This window comes from Neoarius graeffei, chromosome 28 (assembly GCF_027579695.1).
Source record: "Neoarius graeffei isolate fNeoGra1 chromosome 28, fNeoGra1.pri, whole genome shotgun sequence".
NCBI lineage: Eukaryota > Metazoa > Chordata > Actinopteri > Siluriformes > Ariidae > Neoarius > Neoarius graeffei.
The window spans coordinates 46,185,738-46,193,671 of NC_083596.1; positions in this window are offsets into that span (position 1 = coordinate 46,185,738).

Sequence of the window (7,934 nt, forward strand, 5' to 3'; positions counted from 1 at the left end):
GGGGCCGGCTGGCTGGCTAGCTAGCGCTCCGGGGCCGGCTGGCTCAGTAAACTAGTAAATCTAGTAAAGGAAAAACTTGAGACTGAAAGGTTTTAACAGTCATCCAAATGACTGAACGTAAACATTGCTACAGTAACATACCAGCTACTGTTGTTGACATTAGCTAGCTTGCCGTCCAAAATGGCGGACACCGGGGCGTCACGTAACCCTGTGACGTCAGGTGAAATACCTCAATAGAGGCCCATTTCCAGCAACTCTCACTCCAGTGTTCTAATGGTACAGTGTGTTTGCTCATTGCCTCAGAAGGCTAATGGATGATTAGAAAACCCTTGTACAATCATGTTAGCACAGCTGAAAACAGTTGAGCTCTTTAGAGAAGCTATAAAACTGACCTTCCTTTGAGCAGATTGAGTTTCTGGAGCATCACATTCATTTGTGGGGTCGATTAAATGCTCAAAATGGCCAGAAAAATGTCTCGACTATATTTTCTATTCATTTTACAACTTATGGTGGTAAATTAAAGTGTGACTTTTCATGGAAAACACAAAATTGTCTGGGTGACCCCAAACTTTTGAACAGTAGTGTATATCTCCAAGAGATGCACAATGCTTTACACACACAGATTCAAAACAACTTACTACTTTTTTTTTTTTGGTCCCTGCTCTCAAACCTAGATCTTCTGTCCTTTTTTCCCTTTCTTTCAGTCTGTAGCTATTGAATACCTGAAAAGGTGCATGTGTACATGTTACTCAAAAATTGGTCAAGAATGGTGCAAAAGATCAAAGGCATGGAATAACTTTAAAAGGTAGGTTTCATTCACATTACCATGTATTATAAGATAAAAGTTGTACCCTTGATGAGAAGAAGAAGCCTTTATTTGTCATATATACACTACTGTTCAAAAGTTTGGGGTCACCCAGACAATTTTGTGTTTTCCATGAAAAGTCACCCTTTTATTTACCACCATAAGTTGTAAAATGAATAGAAAATATAGTCAAGACATTTTTCTGGCCATTTTGAGCATTTAATTGACCCCACAAATGTGATGCTCCAGAAACTCAATCTGCTCAAAGGAAGGTCTTGTCTGTGAAGATTCTCAATCATCCAGGTCATAAACTGTGGGTGGTAGAAAAGGGCAACTGGACTTGCTTGAAGATTCTTGAAAACATTTCACCTCTCATCCAAAAGGCTTCCTCAGTTCTGTCTAAGACTACGTTCACACTGCAAGGCTTAATGCTCAATTCCGATTTTTTTTGTGAAATCCGATTTTTTTGTGAGGTCGTTCACATTAACAAATATATGCGACTTGTATGTGATCCTCAGTATGAACGAAAAGCGACCTAAAAGTGTTCCGCATGCGCATTGCAGGATACGACGACGTCACACGCAGTGAGCATGGCCAGTGTTTACGGAAGTAAAACCACCCGGTTGCGGTATAACCCATCCAATCTAGCTTGAATAGCTGCATCCCCCCAAATGGAAATCAACTCCCTAACCTCTGCATCCTTCCATTGAGAAGATTCAGAACCTTCACAGCCCGAAGCGTCCCTCGCATTGATGTCATGCGCAGGGGCGCAGATACGTTTTTTGAACTGGGGGGGACAAAGCTGCCAGCAAACCAACCCCAACCCCGATATGCCTGTCAAACTCGTTGTGGGTTACCATAGCAACCAAGCTCGAGCTCGCAACCTGTGCAGTCTGCGCAGCTCAACCAACCGAATATCAGTCTTTGTTTTGTTTTATGTGAGTTGTTGCAACTATGTATGTACTGCTGTGCACCTCAATAAACCGAATGGTAATTAGTCTTTTGATTTTTCCGTGAGGTTTGCCTTATGCAAAGAAAGACAGCATAGACGTTTTTTCCTCCCTATAAGTGGGGGGGACCGAGCGAGGTGAATTTAAATCTGGGTGGGATGAGTCCCACCGTCTATCTGCACCCGTGATTATGCGCCATGTTGTTGTAACTTTTTTTGAGAGACCCGCCGCCTACTTCAGCGCAGAATAGTGACGTTTGTGGCTTGTTGATGACGTGTAAGTCGGATGAATGCGACCTGGCGGTTCAGACTGAAGTCGCATATGAAAAGAGCGGATAGGAATTGGAATTAGGACCACATATCCAAACAGCCTGGGTCGGATTTGAAAAAATCGGATCTGTGTCGTTCATATTGTCAATAAAAGATCGGATACAGGTCACATATGGGCGAAAAGATCGGATTTGAGTCACTTCAGCCTGCAGTGTGAACGTAGCCTAATAGGGAGTATCCTGACTAATAGAGATACTCTCTATTAGTCAGACAGAACTGAGGAAGCCTTTTGGATGAGAGGTGAAATGTTTTCAAGAATCTTCAAGCAAGTCCAGTTGCCCTTTTCTTCACCTCTCGTCCAAAAGGCTTCCTCAGTTCTGTCTAATAGGGAGTATCCTGACTAATAGAGATACTCTCTATTAGTCAGACAGAACTGAGGAAGCCTTTTGGATGAGAGGTGAAACGTTTTCAAGAATCTTCAAGCAAGTCCAGTTGGCCTTTCCTTCACCTCTCGTCCAAAAGGCTTCCTCAGTTCTGTCTAATAGGGAGTATCCTGACTAATAGAGATACTCTCTATTAGTCAGACAGAACTGAGGAAGCCTTTTGGATGAGAGGTGAAACGTTTTCAAAAATCTTCAAGCAAGTCCAGTTGCCCTTTTCGACCACCCACAGTCAAAGTAAGGTCAGTTTTATAGCTTCTCTAAAGAGCTAAACTGTGTTCAGCTGTGTTAACATGATTGTACAAGGGTTTTCTAATCATCCATTAGCCTTCTGAGGCAATGAGCAAACACATTGTACCATTAGAACACTGGAGTGATAGTTGCTGGAAATGGGCCTCTATACACCTATGGAGATATTGCACCAAAAACCAGACATTTGCAGCTAGAATAGTCATTTACCACATTAGCAATGTATAGAGTGGATTTCTGATTAGTTTAAAGTGATCTTCATTGAAAAGAACAGTGCTTTTCTTTCAGAAATAAGGACATTTCAAAGTGACCCCAAACTTTTGAACGGTAGTGTACACTCAAGCACAGTGAAATTCCTCCTCTGCATTTAACCCATCTGAAGCAGTGAACACACACACTCACCCAGAGCGGTGAGCAGCGATGCTACAGTGTCCAGGGAGCAGTTGGGGGTTAGGTGCCTTGCTCAAGGACTTCATTCACTCAACTCCCCTCACATTTTTCCTACTGGCCCCTGGAATCAAAACGAACCAGCAACCCTTTGGGCCCATGGCTGCCCCCCAAAAAACAAATGGGAATTCAAATCATTGTTGTGTGTAATATTGCAATACTGACATTACCATGCATCATTTGAATTGAAGTGTAGGCTGTTTATGTAAGCAATAGTGTACTGATTTGTACAGTCTTAAAACATCTGTATGTTTCGTAACGCATCTAGGCAGAGGCCTCCATCGGAATCGTTTCTAGGTTGTATTTCAAGGTCGTAACTTTACTGAGAAAGTAAACATGGTTTGAAAATGTTCGTGACTACTGACACGAATTGATTATTATATGCTAGAACAGGGTATGATAATAAAACAAAAGTTGGTAAACAGCCCAAGATTTTTATATACTAGTGCATCTCAAAAAAATTAGAATACCATGAGAAAGTTCCTTTTTTTCATAATTTAATTCAAAAAGGTAAACTTTCATATATTCTATATTCAATACATGTAAAGTGAAATATTTAAAGCCTTTTTTGTTTTAATTTTGATGATTATGGCTTATAGCTCATGAAAATCAGAAATGCAGTATCTCAAATTATTAGGATATTCCCTAAGATCAATCAAAAAAAGGATTTACAATACAGAAATGTCCAACTTCTGAAAAGTATATGTAGCGTTCACTAGGTGTGGGTGGAGCACAGAGGACGGCAGGACAGAGATCGGGTTCAAAAATAGCGTTTATTGCTCTACTTTTCAGTCTAACAATCTTCATTGATATAGACGCGCACACACGACTGGCGTCTTGTTCGGGGATGAGCTCTCCTCTGCTCTCAGCTCTCCCTCTTTAAATAGGGCGTGGTCACTGGGAAGACACACACAAACACAGGTTAATTGACGTCAGGTGTAGTGATTCTGCCACTTACCTTCCCTGACTCTGCCCTCCTGTCACAGACCGGCGCTTGACCATGCCCCCACTGCCACATACCCCCACCGCCCGACTCAGGCCGGGCAGCCGTCCGGCCCGCAGCCGACTCCCCCCCCCCCCCCCCCCGGACGGGAGAGGAAGTCCGCCACGACCATCTGTGGCCCCGGCCTGTGGACCACCTTAAAGTTGAAGGGTTGTAGTGCTAGATACCAACGGGTGATCCGTGCGTTGGCATCCTTCATGTGATGGAGCCACTGGAGGGGCGCGTGGTCTGAACAGAGGGTGAAAGGGCACCCCAGCAGGTAGTAACGGAGGGCGAGGACCGCCCACTTGATCGCCAGACACTCCTTTTCAATGGTGCTGTAGCGCCCCTCACACACTGACAGCTTCTTACTGATGTAGAGGACGGGCCGGTCCTCCCCCTCCACCTCCTGGGACAAAACTGCCCCCAGCCCTCTGTCCGACGCATCGGTCTGCAACACAAAGGGGAGAGAAAAGTCAGGGGAGTGTAGAAGTGGCCCCCCACACAGTGCAGCCTTTACCTCTGAAAAAGCCCGCTGGCATTGCTCCGTCCACTGGACCGGATCTGGGGCCCCCTTTTTAGTGAGATCAGTCAGCGGGCTGGTGACGTCCGAATAATTAGGTATAAACCTACGGTACTAGCCAGCCAGCCCAAGGAACTGTCTCACCCCCTTTTTGGACTTGGGCCTCGGGCAGGCCGCAATCGCTGCCGTCTTATTAATTTGGGGACGCACCTGCCCGTTGCCCAAGTGGAAGCCCAGATACCGTACTTCCACCCGCCCAATCGCACACTTCTTTGGGTTGGCTGTGAGCCCTGCTCGCCTCAGCAACCTAAGGACGGCCCTCAGATGTTCAAGGTGCCTCGGCCAGTCATTACTATAGATGATAATATCATCTAGATACGTGGCTGCATACGTGGCGTGGGGGCGGAGGACTCTATCCATCAGCCGCTGAAACGTAGCGGGTGCCCCAAACAGCCCAAACGGAAGGGTGACGAATTGGTGTAAACCAAACGGTGTGGAAAAGGCCGTTTTTTCTCGGGATAGGGGAGTCAAGGGGATCTGCCAATATCCCTTCGTCAAATCCAGTGTCGAATAAAAGCGAGCCGTGCCGAGTCGATCGAGCAACTCATCAATACGAGGCATTGGGTATGCATCGAATTTAGACACTGTGTTGACTTTCCTGTAGTCCACACGGAACCGGACCAACCCATCAGCCTTGGGTACCAAGACCACCGGGCTGCTCCAGTCACTGTGGGACTCCTCGACGATGCCCATTTCGAGCATGGTCTCAAGTTCCTCCCGAACCACCTTTTTTTTGTGTTCGGGTAGTCTGTAAGGGCGGCTATGCACTACTACCCCCAGGGGCGTCTCTATGTGGTGCTCTATGAGGTTAGTGCGACCGGGCAGGGGCGAGAACACATCCGAAAACTCGGTCTGCAACTGGGCGACCTCCATGAGTTGGGTCGGGGAGAGGTGGTCTCCACAGGGGACCGGAGAGGTATGTGATGTCAATGCCCCTTTTTGAACCTCCGGCCCCAGCTCCGCCTTCTCCGGAACCACCGACACCAACGCCACGGGGACCTCCTCATTCCAGAGTTTAAGCAGATTGAGGTGGTAAATCTGTAGTGCCCCACCCCTGTCCGTTTGCCTTACCTCGTAGTCGACGTCCCCGACTCACTGTGTGACCTCAAAGGGTCCTTGCCACTTGGCGATCAATTTGGAGCTCAACGTGGGCAACAGTACGAGTACCTTATCTCCCTGTGTGAACTCCCTAAGGCGCGTACCCTTGTTGTACAGGTGGGCTTGCCGTTCCTGGGCCTGCCGCAAATTCTCCTGGGTTAGGTGGGTGAGCGTGTGGAGTTTTGCGCGCAGGTCCATAACGTATTGAATTTCGTTCTTGCTTTGCGAAGGTCCCTCCTCCCAATTTTCCCGCAGCACGTCTAGGATGCCGCGCGGCTTACGCCCATATAATAACTCGAACGGGGAGAACCCCATGGAGGCTTGGGGAACCTCTCGCACTGAGAACAACAAGGGCTCGAGCCACTTATCCCAATTACGTGCGTCCTCACTTACGAATTTTTTAATGATATTTTTGAGGGTGCGGTTGAACCGTTCAACTAAACCGTCCGTTTGTGGGTGATACACACTGGTGCGGATCGGCTTAATCCTCAATAACCCATACAGTTCGCACAGTGTTCGTGACATAAATGTAGTGCCTTGATCAGTCAGAATCTCTTTCGGGATTCCGACTCGGGAGATAACGCGGAAGAGTGCCTCAGCAATACTGCGTGCTGAGATATTGCGCAGAGGCACTGCTTCCGGGTATCGCGTTGCATAGTCCACCAGAACTAATATAAAGCGGTACCCTCGTGCTGACCGATCTAATGGCCCGACGAGATCCATCCCAATTCTCTCAAACGGGGTCTCGATTAATGGAAGAGGGCGCAAAGGCGCTTTTGGAATGGCCGCTGGATTTACTAACTGGCATTCGCGGCACGCCGTACACCACCTACAAACATCGCCGTGAATCCCCGGCCAATAGAATCGGGCCATTATTCGGGCTAGTGTCTTATCCTGCCCTAAGTGTCCAGCCACGGGATTAAAGTGAGCTGCCTGGAATACCAATTCCCGGCGGCTCTTTGGAATTAAAAGCTGCGTGACTCGCTCTTTAGTTTGAGTGTCCTGCGTCACTCGGTATAACCTATCCTTCATAATCACGAAGTAGGGGAAGGACGGGGTGGCGTTCGGCGGGAGCGTTTGACCATCGATTACTCTCACTTGGTCAAACGTATGTCGCAGAGTCTCGTCTCGCGATTGTTCTAATGGGAAATCCACGAGGGATTCCCCAATAGAGAGAGGAGGAGCCGGCGGCTCCTCACTCTGGCACGGAGATGACGTAGACGGCTCTGTGACAGCTGCTCCTGCCAAAGCGACACCGGGACCTCCCCCTGTCAAATGGCAGGACCCACTCTTTACTAAGCGTGTCATTAAATCCCGAAATCCCGGCCAATCAGTCCCCAAAATTATAGAGTGGGTAAGGCGAGGATTAACCGCCGCCTTCACTATAAATTTTTCCCCTCGGAAAAAAATGTGGACTGACACCAAAGGGTAGCTGTGAACATCCCCGTGCACACACAACACCTTCACCCCCTGTGCTCCCCCAATGCCTCATTTTGCACCAGGCTTTGGTGAATCGAGGTCTGGTTACAACCAGAATCCACCAACGCCTGATATGTATCCCCTTGGATACTCACCGGTATGCGATATGCTCCGGCCCGATTGAGGGCGGCCTCTGGCGCATCGGGGATCTGAACCACCGCGCCCACTTCCATCGCCATGCACTGCTGTTGAAGGTGGCCCGGCTCCCCGCAGCGCCAGCAAACCAGCCCGGGCTTTCCCTCTGCACCGGTGTTCTGGGGCTCACTCACCTGAGGTGGGGGAGAGACAGACACAGAAGGGAGAAACGGGAGGGCACCGCGGGTGCGGCGGGCCGGCTGGGGTGGTGCCGGCCCCTGCCTCCGCGGTGGGGGAATGGGGCGAGGACGGGACACAGGAGAAGGGGGAGAGAGACAGAGAGAGAAGAGGAGAGAAGAGAAGATGCCGTCTGCTGTCCTGCCGCCGGGACAGCCGCCAAATGGTCCTCTGCCAGCTTGACTGCCTGATCCAGCGACGCCGGGCGGTGGCACTGGACCCACTCCGCGGTTCCTGCTGGCAAGTGAGCGATGAACTGTTCCAGCACCACCTGGTCGATGATTCCCTCGGCGTCGCGGTTGTCGGCCCTCAACCACCGC